The sequence below is a fragment of the Pogona vitticeps genome, chromosome 5, assembly GCF_051106095.1.
Source record: "Pogona vitticeps strain Pit_001003342236 chromosome 5, PviZW2.1, whole genome shotgun sequence".
NCBI lineage: Eukaryota > Metazoa > Chordata > Lepidosauria > Squamata > Agamidae > Pogona > Pogona vitticeps.
Genome location: NC_135787.1, coordinates 4,124,216 through 4,136,499, shown reverse-complemented (window position 1 = coordinate 4,136,499; position 12,284 = coordinate 4,124,216). Strand labels below are relative to the sequence as shown.

The window sequence follows — 12,284 nt, the reverse complement described above, 5'->3', positions numbered from 1 at the left end:
CCTGAAGGCCAGGTCTAATGTGCGACCTGCCACATGTATAGTACCAGCGCCATGTTGGGACAGGCTCATGGACGCCGTGGTAGCCATGAACTCCCAGGCTGTCTCTGCGTGGATGTTAAAGAATATTTATACAAAGTGTACTTTAGAGGGCAACAAATATCTTTAATGCTTCAGATGAGATTGTGGTTCAGTCTTCATGAGTAAAGTTTATGTGCAAGAGAGCTATGGGGTGGAATCCAGGAAACAGATTTGGAATTTAGCCTGTCTGGTTGCATTGAGGTATCTGTATATTTCTTTTAAATAGAAATAAATATTTGGAGTGAAACCAGTAAATTGGTATAAATGGTGATCAATAAATACTGTTATAAGCTTGCATGGTTGGTTTCATCTGTTTTGTAAATAATGACTCAGTTAATTATTTTTCTCTCTAAAAATATTTCCTTTCCAAGAAGAAAACACATTTCTTTTGTCTCGATCTGTGTATTGTGTGCTGTTCATTAAGTATTAGTCTCACAAATCTGATCAGGAGGGCTTTAAACTGAATTCCAAGAGGGAGGGAGACAGCATTTAAGTGGTGGTACAGGAACCCTAAGAGATGCATCCTCCATCTTCAGGAGTAGCGTCTACGTCGGCAGAAGGAAAGAGAACTTTGCAGTGGTGATGTGGGTGGAGAAACATCTGGAGGGCAGCGACTGAGCAGCAGCAGTAGCAGAAAACGACCCTGGCAGACCACGGCAGTGATGCTCAAGCTCATTAAGCTAGACTAAGCAGAGGGAAGATGTCCTCCTAGATCAGATGACTAAACATTTTTTTAAAAAAGGAGAGATGGAGAAGGAGGAGGAAGAGACTCCCAACAATCCTGACAGCCGCTAGAAATTGAACTCAGCCAAAGACACAATCTCCAATCAATTGCACACTTGCCGTGCTCTCAGCTGGCTTTTCCAGAAGGTGGAAGAGGAAACAAGATCAGCTGTCCTGGATGTGGTAGTGAGGTGGAAGTCATCTTGGGTAGAAGTGATTATATAGTCTTCTTGTTGTTTAGTTGTCAAGTCATGTCCAGCTCTTCGTGACCCCATGGACCAGAGCACGCCAGGCCCTCCTGCCTTCCACTGCCTCCTGGAGTTGGGTCAAATTCGTGTTGGTTGCTTCGATGACACCATCCAACCATCTCCTCCTCCGTCGTCCCTTACTCTTCTTGCCCTCACACTTTCCCAACATCAGGGTCTTTTCCAGGGAGTCTTCTCTTCTCATGAGATGGCCAAAGGACTGGAGCCTCAGCTTCAGGATCTATCCTTCCAGTGAGCACTCCTTCCTATATAGTCTTAGGACTGATTATATAGAGAGGAATGGAAAGGGCTTATCACAGCGAAGAGGCAGAACTGCTCAACACCTCCTTTATCTCTGCCTGGTGCTGAAACCAAAAACCGTGATGGACCTAATAAAAATGAAATCAGTGATGTGGTGAAGGGTCGTGGTCCATAGTGGGTGCAGAAGTGATACGGGAGCAACCGAGCAGCTTCCAGTGATTTCAGGTCTTCAGGGCTAGATGAATTGCGTCCCAGTGTACTGAAGGAAATGGCAGGTGTCATGTTAGAGCCCCTATCTATCGCCTTTAAGAATTCTTTAAGAAAAGGTGACGTGTGAGGTCACTGCACACTGGAGATGGACAAATGTTTTCCCCGTCTTCATTAAAAAGAGGGAAAAGAAGATGAGTCAACTATCAACCTAGCTGGCTTGACATACTGATATTAGCAAGTTTTTAGAACAGACTATTCAATGGTTGGTTTTTGAGCACTTAGGAAAGAGTGCTGTGGTCACTCAGAAACAACTTATGTTTCTCAAACACACTTCAGACTCAAGCTGTACCTTTTTTTTTGGATGAGTGACAAGCTTGATACGTCAAGGAAGTGCTGTGAATGTAATGCATCTTGATTTCCATAAGGCTTTTGACAAGGTCTCCCGTGATGCTCTTGCAGACAAGCTGAGGAAATGTGGCCTAGTTGATAACTAGCGCTCAGTAATATGCAGTTAGTTGATGGACCATAGCCAAGAAACATTCACCCGTCGTTTCTCATCCTCCTGAAGACAAATTGCAACTGGGACCCCACCGCCTTCTCTCCCGGGCCTGTCACTTCAATATGCTGATAAAGGATTGGGATTGAGAGACTGGAGGGGATGACAGTCCAATGTGCAAGGGGTGCCAGATTGGGAGAGGTAGGCAGCGTCTCGGAAGACAGTATCAGAATTTAAAAAGAACTTAATAGGCAGGGGAATTGGGCAGAAACAGGCAAAATGAGGTTCAGCGGTGCAAAATGTGAAGCTCTGCATCCAGGCAGGAAAAATTAGGTGCACAAATACAGGATGGGTGACAACGCTCTTGATAACTGTATGCCTAGAAAGGGATTAACAGTGATAGTAAGGTAAAGGTTCCCCTTGACACTTAGTCCAGTCGTGTCTGACTCTAGAGCGCGGTTCTCATCCCTGTCTCCAAGCCATAGAGCCATCGTTTGTCCGAAGACAGTTTCCGTGGTAACATGGCCAGTGCGACTAGGCACGGAACGCCGTGACCTTCCCACCATGGTGGTACCTATTTATCTACTAGCATTTACATGCTTTCAAACTGCTAGAACTGGAAGAACCAGTTACGACGGCTGGTTCTTCTGACCTTGCAGCACAGAGGCTGCTGCGGTTTAACCCACAACGCCACCACGTCCTATCGTCACTGTACTATCTACAGTGATAGTAGACCATAAACTCACCATAAGTCAACAATAGCTTGACCTGATCTTTCCTTTCTAGCTAAGTGGCCAGCTTTTTCACTTACTTCACAAAAGGAGTAAGCTTTTAACCTCTGGCCATTGCTGCTTTAGTGCTGAGTTTCCTTGAGGCTGTCTCCGGAGCTCCAGAAGGGAGTGCACAAGCTTGGTTCTTGGCAGTTATTGGTCTCAATTTAGCAACAAATACAAACCAGGGCGAGTGAGAGGAGAAAAAGCAAACAAACAAACAGATGTTCGGCAAAGCTTGGAAAAGGTATTTTTGGATTGCAGCTCTCAGCAGTCAGCCAGCCAGCATAGAACTGAGGGATTTGGGGAGGTACCCTTTTGAAAAAGTAACTTTTCCAAAAAATTGATTCTTACTAGGTTGGGTATCTTTCAGCGAGAGCCCAAAATAGGAACATTAGAGGAGTTCTTCCGGATTGGACTACGTATGCATATAGATTGAGGTCAGCAAAAGGCAGTTTGTAAGTGGCCTGATGCCGGCCCAACCCCACCACAGGCCTTCCATGGTCAGACACCTTTTGAGATAAAACCAGATGCCGATAGCTTCTGCACAGCAAAGGCGGCATTTCTGGCCCCGTTCGTGTTTGCCAACCTTGCGGGCAAGGATGGAAAGTCACAGCCTTCTTTCTTTTGCTGGTGGTAATAACTACTGGAGATTCTGTTGCGCTCTTATGATTCTGTTGCGCTCTTATCTCTTGCATTTGTGGAGACTGTGATGTGTATAAAATAAAGCCCCCCAAAGCAAAGGAAACAAGAACAACTATTGTTTTGTTTCATGGACGATCGCCAGATTTAAAGCTTGCATCGGTGGTTTGCATCTTGGAAATCAACTGCTTACAGAAACTTTAATTTGTGGGGAGGAGCCCTGCTTTCTGGAGAGTTGGGATCCTATGAAGCTGTCATACAAGAGTCTGTCTTGCGGGGATGAGATAACCAAAACTGATGAGAATGGAGAATTTGAAGCTTCTTCTTGCTCAGTGCCCTAGGTGAGTCTGGAACATATCTGAGTAGGTCAAAGTACAAGAGGGTGTGACCTGAGGTCACCCAGAGAACCTCTGAGCTGGTGGACCTTTGGCTCCAGGTCGGCAAAGACTGATCTAGTGCTCTTGACCACTAGGATCCAAAGAGTTGACATGTCAAAGAGCAGGGACTTTTCCAGGTTGGCCCCCATCCCTCCAGAATACTTTCTATAGCCAAGGTGGCTTATTCACAAGCCTGCTAATGGTTTTAGGGAAGGGTCTGGTCTTTAACCCTCATCTTAGCAGCAGTCCTCTGAAGGTGTCGTTTGTATGAGTTCATATGTCGGTGAAAGCTCTGCAGACTACCGATACATAGTGAGTGTTAGCTATAAGAAGCCCTGGGGACAGGTTAGCAAAAGCCCAAACGCTAAACGTCTGTGTAGATGGGTTGACTGAAATAAATTAGCTTTACTCCTTGTGCAAAACAGTTGGTAGCAGAGAGCATGGCAGGCAAGCAGCCTGGCCTGATTCTAACATGTTGGCTGCCAAGCGGCAGATAATTCAAACCAGCTTTGTTGAACAAACATACATGAGATCCAAGAGGAGGGCTGCTGCTTTAAAGGTTTGTCAGGAAGTTTCCTTGCTTGAACTCCAATCCTTCTTAAATTCAGCTGTGGAAAATTCTAGTCTTATAGATACAGAGATACTTGTAGGTATAGATGCTGCTTAAATAAAGCCTTGCCTTTTCTTGTGAATTTTACCTACTGCAGTGAGTCTGGCTTCTTAAGCTACAAAGAAGTTTTCCTAATGGGTGTAAAACAAACATTCTACTTCTACTGGAAAAGAGGGAAAGAAGCAAATACAGTGGTGCCTCGCTTAGCGACGTTAATCCGTTCCGGAAAAAACGTTGCTAAGCAAAAACGTTGCTAAACGAAATTAAAAAGCCCATAGAAACGCATTAAAACGCGATTAATGCGTTCCTATGGGCTTAAAACTCACCTTTAAGCAAAAATCCTCCATAGCACCGCCTCTTAAGCGAGGAAAAACAGCAGGCGGCCATTTTGAAACTGCCCATCAGCTGATAAAAAAGGGTCACTTTGCCATGATCGCTTCCCCGCGATCATCGCAAAGCGAAAAAACCCCATAGGGACCATCGCAAAAACTCCATTGCTAAGCGATTTCGTCGCTCAACGGAGTGATCGCTATGTGAGACACCACTGTAGTTTTTTTTTCCAAAGCAGACACAATTCTACACCAGGACAGCCGGCTTGTAATAAGATCAGCAGAGCAGGGGTGTCCTGACCTTTTCCCCAGCTTTCCTCTGAACTTACTTGAAGGATGTTTAGAAGTCCATGCCTTTTCTCTTAAAGAACTAGCTGGTGCCGTTTCTTCTCTGTTGGCTCCTGTCAGGATATTGAAGAGAAGGCAGCAGCCAAGGAGGACATGGTACCACCTGACAGACTGATCATCCTGACCGGGAGAGATAGTGGTGGGGAAGTAGCACATGCCCTGCTAAAAGGGCATATGGACAGTAAAAATCCAGAATTCACTCTGGCCTCGTCTGCTTTCCTTTTATTCAGGGCACAGTTACCAGACTTCAGAGTAAATGTGGGAGTTTGGCAGTCACAGAATTCACATTGTCACCTATACGGGTTACGCAGACAGAAGAAGGCATTGCACATTTCTCTCTTATTATGTTTTTTTTCCTACTTTAATTCTGGTTTTGGAATCGCAGAAAAGTTGAGGGCAGGAACATCAAGCTGAGAACTACAAGCCCTCTCCAGGTTTCATGAATTGTTAGACTCATAAACATAACCTAAGAAGAGATGGTCCAGTTTCCTGTGTCTCCCAGTGGCCCCCGCCAGATGTCTCTGGGAGCCCATGAGCCCACTAGATATAACTGTCTCCTGATACGCCCTCCCCTACATCTGGCCTTTGGAGGCACCTTCTTTTAAGCCTGAAGTTGATACATCCCCACCATGGCTTGTCACCTGCGATGGGACTTTTCCTCCAGAAACTTTTCCAGTCCCCTTTTCAAGGCATCTAGGCCAGATGCCATCAACACATCCTGTGGCCAGGAGTTCCACATTTGTTATCGTTGTGTTGCTGTTACATGCCATTCAGTCTCCTCCAGTTTATTGCAACCATATGAACAGCAAAATCAGGGAGCTGGACAGGGGACAGATTGCATTTGTCTTCAGTGTGGAAGGGATGGTCCCTCTCGAATTGGCCTCCTCAGCCACACTAAACGCTGTTCCAAGTCCTCCATTCAGAGCACGTTACCATAGTCTTTCGAGACTGAAGGATGCCTAATGAATGAACTAGTGACTGCCAGAAGGCCTTATCATTAGCAGCCCCACTGAGGCTTTGAACTCATCCTCTCCTCATCCTTTTCTGGACGCTGATGTTCTCTGATAGCCAGTTTGCACTTGGGTTGCTGGTGCTTGATTCTCCTGAGCCAAATTGTCATGAACAAGTCGTTCTTTGCATGTTTTTCTCATTTGGGAAGTATAAATCCCTCTAAATAGATCTTCTCCTTGATCCTAACTTCCATATTCTGCTTGGCCCACCTAAAACAATGTCGGCATTTGACATCCCCTGCAAGTCTTGGTTCAACATCCCGGCGCTTCATGAAAGCAAGGCCCATCCTGCCTGTCACTTATTTCCTTCAGAGTCTCTAGTCCTTGATGCGTGCCGTCCGACATCAAGCCAGACTCTTCTCTTATAAGGGCCCTTGCGTGGTGGTATTTCTTCTCAAGATCTCTTGCTGTGCCTTGTGGCTGCTCAGCCCCTCTTTATATGCTAGGCAGACTTTGCCTTGGTCCTTTGAAATCATCACGTGAGCTCTTTTAATGACCTTGTATCGCTGCCTTCCCTCCCCCCCTTTCTGGTTCTGCTGTTTCGTTTTGCTCTGCCTCATTTATTGCAAGCCACCTTGAGCCTCCGTGACCGGTGGTTAAGGAGTTTTCGGTAAACCCCAGCTGTGCTTTCCCCCTGTACCTTGCATAGCTTCCTGAGATGGCGGATGACCGCTGGAAGGTAGCTGCTGTGACGAGTGTTGACTCTCCGGTTGTAGGTGCATCTCCGTCAACAAATGATGTTGTCCTGTAGGTTTGCCTTGGGTTGTAGTTCTCTACACTGCGCAGGGTACTCTGAAATGGAACTTCACTGGTGCCCAGGCAATTGATGGTGTTTTGGACTGCAGGGAAGGGGGGGGATATATATGGGGATGGGAAGACAGAGTCCAGAGAGACCACAAAGGCAGCATAGCAAGGTTTGAGTTCGAGCAATCCGAAGGCATTAGCATAGAGATAGATGGCCATTGCCCCCAAAGAGCCCCAATCCCAACTCAGGATTAAAACTGGGCAACAGGGCAGAGGGCTTGACACCCGTTTCCCTGGCCAGCAGGTGTTGCCTCCCCTATGCGTTCATTCTTGTCTGTGAGGCACCCCGTCCAGCTTACGTTCTTCTCGGATTGCTTTTTCTGTTGAACTGCCCGTCAAGACCTTTTCACAGAAGTAACTCAGACTCTTGAGAGTCCCCTGGACTGCAAGGAGAACAGACCTCTCCGTTCTGAAGGAAATCAAGCCTAAGTGCTCCCTGGAAGGACAGTCCCTGAAGTTGAGGCTCCAATACTTCGGCCATCTCATGAGAAGAGAAGACTCCTTGGAAAAGACCCTGATGTTGGGAAGGTGTGACGGCAAGAGGAGAAGGGGACGACCGAGGATGAGATGGCTGGACAGTGTCTGCGAAGCGACCGACATGAATCTGACTCAACTCTGGGAGGCAGTGGAAGACAGGAGGGCCTGGAGTGCTCTGGTCCATGGGGTCACAAAGAGTCGGACACGACTAAACGACTAAACAACAACAACAACTCAGTCCCAGGAAGTGTGGGACGATTCATTTACAAGGAAGGGGCCTCCCTGTGTCTGACTGATAAGGGGACACGAGCTGCAGTCAGAACATACACACCCAAATTAAAATCGCTACAAGGTTTTGTCAAAAATCAGGAAAAAAAATACTTACTGAAATTCAGATTTAGAGTAGTGTGGGCTCTCTCTCTCTCTCTCTTTGTAATCCGTTTCCAATTCTTTCTCACATATAGAAAGATTGTATTGAAGATTTTTGCGAAGCATTTAAGTCCTCGCTCCTATTCTGACAGCTATTAAATATGAACTTCTTTTCTTGGTTGTTGGTTGGCCTTCCTGAAGTGTTAAAGATCTATAGTCTTTTTTTATTGATCTGGGAACATCTTTTCAGGAGGCAGTGAATAGTCCTCGATTTGTTGACTCTTGTAGGTAACTGCCCTTTTTCAGTGGCAGAAACATAACCAAGAAGCCCTTCATTCTTCTAAAAATAAAGAAGGAATAAATTCTAAACCTCCAGCTGCTGTGGTACCATCTTGAAGTCAAAGGCAACTTTTTTTCCTGTGCAATTTAGCATCAAAAGCCAAAAGGAACAATCTTGATGTTTTTTTGGCCCAACTTGGGAAATACTTAAGAATTGGGTTTTTTTGATCAAAAGGCGAGCACTTAGAATTGCGGCCACAAAGGTGTCATGTTACCCTCTGAGCTCTGTTTGACTTCATACTTTTTGAATGTGAGAACTCGGGAAGTAGAAGTGGCGGGGAAGAAAACAAGGAGGGGTTTGCACAAGGCACGCACAAAGTATTTTTCTGTTTGTTCCATCTGTCTGGAAAGTCTGGGTGCTTCCAACCTTGTGGGACTCTGCACACTCTTCTGTGGTGTGTTCATTTGTTTTGGCGTTCCACTTTTACTGAAATATGAACCAGGAAATCTTGGAAGCTCTTTGCAGGCTGCCAGATTCAGAAGAGCTGGCTTTCTTCTCGGTTGTTGAAATGAAATATACAGTGCGCACCAGCCTAATAACTTGCAAAATCGCTTTCCTTGCCATGACTGGAGTAAATTACAGCTTCTCTCGCAGTAAATCGACACCAAGCCCACTTTAACTAGTCTCATGAAGAAGCCATGAGCGCAGAAGTCCTCTTCGCTGTTCCATGTATATGTAGGTCTTCTGCTCTCCTGCTTGATCACATGTCAACTTGCATACGATTCTGACGTCTCAAAGCTGCTTCTGAGAAGCCAGGTTCATTCAGGGAAATGTGAGTTCTGGCATATATTGGTCTTTTAGATCTAAAGCTGAGAATGGATGACGACCACAACCACTTAGGCTGAACAGAATTTATAAGATGGATTTCCTTCTATGGGAAGTCCAGTAGCATTGGGGTGACTGCTTCACATTGACCGGCAGGGTCAATGTTGCGTTGGAAATCTGTTTTGACTTGCTGAAAACGGCAGGGTATACTGTGAAGTTTGATCCTTTTATGGGTTCAGTGTTGTTGTTTAAAGGACACAGTTCTGTAGGGGCATTCTGTGAAAAGTGAAGACATCTGTAAATAGTTATTGTAATAGGACCAATGGAAGAAAAGATCCGCCACTCTTAAAAACACTGTTGTTAAGGGTTTAGAGTATGGTGTTTGTAGTTAGAGAGAGAGAGAGAGAGAGAGAGAGAGAGAGAGAAAATTGAGTTCATATTTGTTAAAAATGGAAAATGTTTTGTTTCTGACTGATCAAACGCAAGGTAAAAGGGTCAGCTGTTTGCAAGACTGAAAACAGCACAGACATACAAAGGTGCAAAAACTCTTACGACCTGGACTGTGAAATATGTAATCTGAGATTTTGAAAGAAATAACAGATACTCCTTTGAGTCTTTCCTGCCACGCTTCCAAGTGAATTTTAGGAATTGTAATGTAGGTAAAAATAAAACAGGGGAGAGGAATGCCGGTCATCCGGAGATGGCTCTCCCTGTCATGGTGATCCAGAGAGGGGACATGCATTTGCTCTCCTACTGGCTGAAGAAGTATTTTTTTAAATCCAGGAAAGCTCACACTAAAAGAAATCTGTTAAGTCTTGAAAGTGTTGCATTATGATGCCTTTTTCTTTCTCTCAAAATCCCGCTCCTCCTGCATTATTTTTGCCTGCATGCTCAGATGGACGAACCCAGCTACTTCTCTGGGAATTAAGACTCACAGGGAAGTTAGGTCTTCGTCCTGTGCCCATATTTCCAGGTAAAACAAGACTGGGCTAGCCCGGGTACCTACTGAAACCAATTGCGGAAATGTTGCCATGCTGACCGGAGGATTCTGGGAACCGAATCCAAAAAGAGGGAGTTTTCCCAAGCTCTAGTCCAGCCCCATGGCTTACTCATAGAACTTGGTAGGAAGGCAATAGTGGGCCGTATGCAGGAGGTGCTGGAAATAGTGTGGCCTGTACAACAGGACTGACAGCTGAACTCAGGCACTCAGGCTTCTTGTCTGTCCAGGACCCGGCGGCTCCTGATCTCGAAAAGGAGGGCAAGACCTGAATGGGCTTCGCAGCAGAAGGGCAGAGAATCTGGATATGAGGGCAGACCTTAGGAAGGCTGCAGCCCCTGCATGGGCTTTTCCTTGTAGGGCTCAACCCATATGACCTTCCAGAATGAGAAGGCATGCCCTCTGTGGGTCAATGCTCCTTATCCTTGGTCCTCTGACTTCTCACTCCACTCAGATAGGATAGATCATCCAGAATCTACCGGGGGGGGGGGGAGGAGAAGGATCCTTTCCTGCTCTTTTTATCATTGGTTTTTATTTTAATTTTAATTTCATTATTGTTGGTTTATTGTCATCCTTACTGTTTGAGTTATTGATTGTTGAATAGTGTCTGGCACTCATGGGGCGGAATAATAAAAAAAAAAGAAAGAAAGACAGACAGACAGGCGGACTTACTAAGAGCCGACAATGGGGCCTGGTTCTGCCAGTGATTTCCTTGCTTTGCTATTGCCTGGGCGCAAGAACTCTGCAGCAGGTACTGTGAGAATTTTATCTGCCATCCCTGGAATTCTAAAATTCCTGATCCAGATGCCTGCTGATTGGAACCACGTTCCAGTTTTCAGCGCAAAGCAAGGAAGGAAGGAAGCAGGAAGGCAAGCAAGCAAGCAAGTTTCTTGGGTTTATTTTATTTATTTATTTATTTATTTATTTATTCGATTTTTACCCCACCCCTCTAGACAACATCTACTCATTCCTCTGGCCGCTGGACTAATATGACATATGACCACATGGAATCCTCAGAATGCCGGACAAGCCAAGCCTGTGCTCCTTTTATGAAAGTACAGATGCTTTCCAATTGAGAGACGATGCTCCTGTAAAGAGGAGCTAGCGGAGTGGTAGGGCCTAAGACAGAAAGGAGGTGTCTCTCTGGAGTGGTGGCTCCAGAACCGACTTGAAGCGGACAGCTTTGCTTCTTATCTCTAGGTCATTCCTGCTTGCAGGAGCATCATCTCTCAACTGGAAAGCATCTGCTCTTTCACAAAAGGAGCACAGGCTTGGCTTGTCCGGCATTCTGAGGATTCCATGTGGTCATAAGCCGTATTAGTCCAGCGGCCAGAGGAACCCAAGAAACATGGTAGAGTGTCTCCAGAGGAAGCGCTTTGAAGGAACACTTGTGTATGTTTAGTCTAGAGGAGAAGCATGATAGAATAGTGGTCTTCAGATATCTGAAGGTTGTCCCATGGAAGACAGAGCAAGCTTGTTTTCTGCTGCTCCAAACCAAAGGATTCAGATTTACATCAACAGAGATTCCACCCAAAACATTTGGAAGACCACCTGGGCAGGAGGAGCAGTTGGGCCAAGGCAACGGACTAGCTCAGAAGGTGGTGAAAATTTTACATTTGTGAGATCATCTGAATAATTTTACATTGGTGGGATCATCTGCATAAACCATCAGGAATAAGGAAAGAAATGTTTTAAAAATTCGTGCGGTACCGACCAAGAGTCCATTTCAATTTTAGAAAAGGGAGCTTTGTTGCCGAGGCCTTTTGACCTATTTAAAAGGTGAATGGCTTCTTTAAGAGGTTTATAGGAGTGAGACTTCACTTTTATTTATTATTATTATTATTTTGCTCAGGAAAACTACGTTTCTGAGAGGCAGAGCAGACGAATCGTATAGGACAAGGTGTGGAAAAACAGCATTGGGGGGGGGAGGTTGCATTTTGCCCACCTCCATGGTAGACTGCCCCATCTTGGATAGATTTTGAAACAGATTTTGGATAGTGCAGCTATGGAGACCCTGCTCTAGTTTGGACTAGAGTACTTTTGAGTAAATGTCTAACTCTTAGTTCTATGATTTGCTTTCCATAATGGCCAACCAGTTCCCTGCAGGAAGAAATGGGTAGGTTAGTATCATGAAGCATAACAACTAGCCGACAGATCCATCATCCATGTGTTTCTCCCAACTGCTCCTTTGGAACTTTTAAAACTTTGTGCTGTCGAATTCCAACTTTTAATGATGTGCTGTGTGAAGCTTGGCGGTGTAGACTCATGGAGCTGGAAGGAACCTGTAAGGCCCTCGAGTCCAGCCCCCCCAAGTCAAAGCAGATCTGACAGAGGGTCCAGTTTTCTCTTGAATGCCTCCAGCGTTGGATCACTCCACTTCCCTTGAGGTGCTATGGTTCGTGTGATAGATCTACTGTTGCTTCTCCATGGTGG

The 12,284-nt window shown here is 45.5% G+C and overlaps 1 protein-coding gene across 1 annotated transcript in view; it reads left to right on the top strand.

The window, feature by feature from the left end:
* Window positions 1–12,284, top strand: part of ATRN (attractin) — a 172,113-nt gene that overhangs the window by 102,931 nt on the left and 56,898 nt on the right. The gene's annotated exons all lie outside the window — the stretch shown is intronic.